This window comes from Sarcophilus harrisii, chromosome 1, assembly GCF_902635505.1.
Source record: "Sarcophilus harrisii chromosome 1, mSarHar1.11, whole genome shotgun sequence".
Taxonomy (NCBI): domain Eukaryota; kingdom Metazoa; phylum Chordata; class Mammalia; order Dasyuromorphia; family Dasyuridae; genus Sarcophilus; species Sarcophilus harrisii.
The window spans coordinates 66,386,783-66,392,620 of NC_045426.1; positions in this window are offsets into that span (position 1 = coordinate 66,386,783).

Genomic DNA, 5,838 nt, shown 5'->3' on the forward strand with positions numbered 1-5,838 from the left:
TTCTGTATTCCATTCTGAACTAATTATAATTAGAAGCTTAATTTTTTTTTATCATGGATAGAAGGAGTTTTCATTGTTTATTCATTTTAGTTGTCTACAACTCTTCATAACCTAATTATTGATTTTTTAAGGAAAGTTTTCTATTTTTCTTCAGCTCATTTTACGTAGGGGGGAAATTGTAGCAAACAGGTTATGTAATTTGCCCATGGTTACAAAATTAGTATGTGAGACTGGATTTGAAATCAGATCTTCCTAATGTAGGCAGGCTCAATGCTCTATTCATTGTACCACCTAGGAAATGTTTTTTGGTTGTTTGTTTATTGTTTTCTGCTCCTTAAAAAAAAAAAAAAAGGAATTATCCCATTCAATTGATCTGGATTGTTAAACATCTGAAGCAAAGTAATCCAAGAGAAACAGTTTTTCCTCTGGACTCAGAGGAAAATTATATCTAACCTCTGATACTATTTATGTATTATTCTTGGACAAATAAGATACATTTTTTATTCTCATTTGTCTGAACTACAAAGTGAGATATTTGGGTTACTTAGGTCCCTTTGGGTATTAAATCTCTGGTCTTGTTCTTGTCATCCTAATGATCTCTTGATTTTTGAACCTGTGCATCCCAGGTTATTGCCTCTCTTTTATAAAATTCTCTTGCTTAGGAGTTAAACCAAAGATCTTTAGAGAGAATATGTTAAGTCAGAGACCATACAGAGTCACATTTATAATGGCCAAGATACCCATATTTATATTTCATTTGCAGAAGGTATGGCAATGGTCATCCTAGATTTAATCCATTACTTATTCTGAGAAGCAAACCAGTAAGCAGAAAAGGAAGTCTAGGCGAAAAGAAAATTATAAATGATGTTTCTATCTTAAAATAATATAATCTGAGATTAAAATTATTTTAGCGTTATCATCTAGTACAAATATTTTCTACAGTTTAAATTCTATCTATGCTGTCGCTGACAAGTAGTTATTTAGCCCCCGTTGGAACATTCTCAGCAAGTGAGGACTCACAAAGGCATTCAATATAACAATCAAATCAAATGTAATTATCACGGGAAAAATCACAGGAATGGAATGTTAAATGTTAACATTAATTATTAAAATATTAAATTAAATCAAATTCTCTCTGATCAAGATAATATTTTGTGAACTTCATTGATCTAAATGACTTAAGAAAGTAGCTCAAAACATCTTGTTTAGTAACTTAGAAGAATGAGGCTTTTATTATTTTTTTTAATCTGTTCTTCAGATAATTCATGCCCATATTTGTAAAAGAAGCTTTTTAGGGATAATTTTCTTCCCCTGGAATGATGATATCAACTCCACATTTTGTATCATCATTTTGAATTCAATTAGCATGTTTTGTCTTTTTTCTCTGCAAGATTAGAAATCAAATTAGCTTAATTCCCTCCTCCCCCAACTTCACCATGCACACAACAGAAGTAACAAAAAAGTCTTCTTTCCAGATTAATTTTTAAAATTAATGATTACTCTTTTCTATGTTCTGTCAGTTTTCAATCATCATAATAATGAAGACAGATGAAGTTATCCAACTTTATTTTGAAAAGATTTATAAAGATACCAGGTTGAAAACTTTAGTAAAATCAGCATATAATGAATTTAAAATAAATGTCCCTCTCTCATTCTACAATTCTCTTCCCTGACATAAACAGACAATCAAGCTATATTCCATGCTCAAAGCTAGACAAATATTAAAAATATGTCTATCTAAGCCTAAGCCATTACTCAAGAATTATAATACTTGGTGAGTTAGGTACTAAAATATGGGTCATTTTACTGGGTCAAAAGTAAAACACAAAGCTGGAGAAATTCATTCAGAAGTGGCTAAAATCTCATGAAATGAAAAACTATGTAGAAAATGTTCTGTGTCTAAAATTAATGGTCTTGAATATTCATGGCTCTTGATCCAAGTTGTACTTTGTCTTGAGGATAAAATGACTTTATGGGAATACAGATTTTTGACCAAAGTTTGTGTGATCATCAGTGAAGAGAGATGACAATCTAAATAGAGTGGATAGTGATAATTATCCAAGAGAAGGGTAAATAAATAATGATTCCGTTTATAAAATTTTAACTACAAAAAAAGGAAAGAAAAAGCCTCAGTTAGGGAACCAAAATGCTGGAGAACAGAATGTCTCAGCTCTTCCTGATTTCCCTCAGATCTTTTGAAGGGACAGAACCCACAAATAATAGGTTTATTACAAATTTGCAAAGAAAATATTTTGGAAGTACTTAAGGGAAATTATGTATCAATTGGATGGGGTGAGGGGGAGGTGGCCCAGCTCAGGTGAAATGCAGGAATTCAGGTGAAATAGGGTAGAGTGACATCTCCACACTGGGGTTATCTACTGGGAGGGTCTTAGCTAAAATACAGTAGAGTTGGCTACTCTGACCTGGTTCAGAAGCCAGTGGATCAGCAAACTACCTATGAGACTTCTAATGCAACTGCATAAGGCCAATAGTGAAACCCTGGACCCCAATATAATGTGAGACTTGGCCATGTCCACTCAGCACAGGAAAGAAGTCAGCAGCATTGGCCCAGAGACACCGTGAAGCCACTATTGCCTGTACAGGAAATTTGGAACTGTCTCCCCTTTTCCCTAAAAGCAGACCTCAACCTTATAAAATGAGCCGGGAATAACAGACCTCAAATCCCGAGGGCACTAAAGACAAAATATCTCTACATGAAGCCACAAAGGGTGATATGAATTGATTTCTATCTCGCAAGACTCACTTGGAAGAATTTTAAAAAGGATTTTAAAAGAGAAGTAGAAGAAAAATGGAGAAAGGAAATGAGAGCTTTGCAGAAGAGCTTGGAAAGGGAAACAGAAATTAGCTGAAGAAAATTCCTTAAAAAATAAATTCAGTGTAGTGGATAAAGAATATAACTCCAGGGACAGCTAGTTGGAGTAGTGGATAGAGCACCAGCCCTGGATTCAGGAGGACATGAGTTCAAATCCGGTCTCAGACACTTTGATACTTACTCTGGGCAAGTCACTTAACCCTAATTGCCTCAGCAAAAAAGGAAGAAAAAAAAAAAGAATATAACTCCATAAAAAAAGAGATTTGCCAAAATGGATAAAGAAAAAAAAAAAAAAAACCTTGAAAATCAGAATTTGTAAAATGAAAATATAAAAAATCAATATACAAAACAACTCATTTAAAAGTTCAATTAACCAAATGCAAAAGGAGATTTTAAAAAAACTGAAGATAATAATTCACTAAAAATTAGAATTGAACAAATGGAATTGAATGTAAGACATAAAAAAATCATTCAAAAAATAAAAAAAAAAAAAATAGAAGAAAATGTAAAATACCTTAATGGAAAAACAAGTAACCTTAAAAATACATCCAGGAGAGATAGTCTTAGAATTACTGAACTAACTAAAAACTATGATGAAAAAAAAAAAAAGAGACGAAATCATCTTTCAAGAAATAAAGGAAAACTGACTGAATGTGCTAGAACCAAAGGGTAAAATAGCCATTGAAAAAAATCTACTCGGGCGGAGCCAAGATGGCGGAGAAGACACACGCGTCTTTCTAAGCTCTTCTCTTACCCTCTTTATCAATATTATATCGAGCCTCAAAAATAGTCTTGAAACCTTTACAATTCGTAAAGATAAGAAGTGGAACAACTCACCAGCCGAAAAAAAATCTCAGTCTCCCAAAAAAGTTGGTTCCGGGGCCAGGGGGAGATCGGCGCAGACTGGGAGAAAATTTCCGAGGAGAGTCTCAAACCGAGGGGGCACAGATCTCAGCAAAGCCGCAGCCCCAACCCCCAATAAGGGGTTTTTCCCTTGGGGGCAGTTGTGATCCTGCAGGCAGGAGGCACAGGGTTAGCCTCCAATCTGCCCAGGGGGTTTCCGGAGCCATAAGCTTTTTTTTCCAAGGGCCGGTTTCCCATCAAGGCAGGAACTCTGGGCGGTTTGTGGCTGGGTTGCTTTCTGTTCCCAGCCAAATACCCTCCCAATCCCACAAAGGCTCCGGCCTGGCGGGGAACCACCACTTAATCCTTAGCAAGGGGCGCCAATCCCACTCAACCCCTTTGCAGTTTGAACTCGCCAGTTGAAAATCCCAACCTGGGGGAAGGAAAAATCCACACAAACACCCCATACCTTAAACCCGGAAACCCCAACATCTCCCTTTCCGAAAGCTTTGGTAACCCCGCCTAAAACCCCACCCCCTAAAAGGCAAAAACAAAAAAAAAACAAAAAAACTCCAACCTATCAAAAAAGCAAGGTCAACAAACCAAAACCTCAAACAACAAAAAATTCATCAAACTTCCTCCCCCATAATCTCCCAAAACCATTAAAAAATCCCAAAAAAGTTGAAAAATAAAAAAAAAAAAACAACCCCAAAGGAATTGAAATTTAAAAATTTCAGGAATGGCAAAATTGGAAAAAAAAAAAACCACAAAATTAAAAAGGAAAAACCAAAAAACAAACCATTCCAAAAACTCAATTGAATATACAAGAAAAAATAAAAAAAAAATAAAAAAAAATTTTTAAAAATTAGAAAACAAATTGAAACTAAAATGCCATTTGAAAACAACAAAATCAATCAAGCCAAACCCAAAATGCCAAACTAAAAAACCACAATTATCTACCCCCCAAAAAACGAAACTTAAAATAAATCCCAAGGGAAAATCTAAAATTATTGGGCTTTCCAAAAAAAAAAAAAAAACCTAAATACTTTAAAGCCCCAAAAAACTCCCAAAAAAACTCAAATAAAAAATAAAGAACTAATTTGAACACCTTCTTAAAAAATCCCAAAAAACCCTCTTGAAATTTTCAAAAACATCAGGAAAAAAAAAACCCCAACCCAGCCAAAACCCAAAATCACCCAAAAATCACTTTCCCCTCCCCGCCCAAAAAAAAAACCAATATTTCCAAAAAAGAAAATCGCCAAAAAAACCACCATTAAGCACGGCATTTTCCCAAGGGAAGAAGGTGAATTTTACCAAGCCAAAGAATTCCTTTGTTTCAAAAAACCAAAACTAAACAAAAATTTCAAAAAAAAACCAAAAATGCAAAAAAAAAAAATAACTCCCAAAAAGTATTTCCCGAATACCAAAAAAAACCAATAACTTATTTAAAAACTGGGAACAGATTAGGAAAAAGGGCCAGTAAGGGGAAAGGGTAAAAAGAAAAACCATCCCACAAAAAACTAAAAACTTTTCACATCCCAAACCCCAAAAGAAAGGGAAAAATTTTTAATCTTACTCTCATAAGTTCTCAAAAAAAAAAAAATTAACATTTTTTTAAAAAAAAATTCCTCTCCCCCATTTAAAAAAAGAAAAAAAAAAAAAAAAAATTAAAAAAGGGAAAAAACTCCAAAAGGGAATTATAAAAATAAATCTAATAAAAGAAAAACAAAATTTTAAAAAAATTAAAACAAAAACACCAACTTTAAAAGGTGAAAATACTTTAAATTAAGCAAAAAATAATAACTCCCCCAAAAAACAAAATAAAACTGGTCAAAATCAAAACCCCACAACCCTGCGAACAAAAACACATTTTAAAGAATCATATAAGGAAAAAAAAAACAAAAATCTTTTGCCATTGAAAATTGCATGCCATCCCTCTCAAGCCAAAAAAAAAAAGCCCAATTAAAGAAAAGGGAAGGAAACACATCCCAAATAAAAAATCAAGCAATTCCAATTTCCATTTGGGCACCTTGGAAGTGGCACTCCAACCCAAGGAGGTTAAGAATTGCAAGAAAAAAACCAAAACTTGGCCAGAAATCCCCAACCTTGCACCTCAGGAATTAAAACCAAACCCAAAACAAAAAAAAAAAAAAAAAAAATTT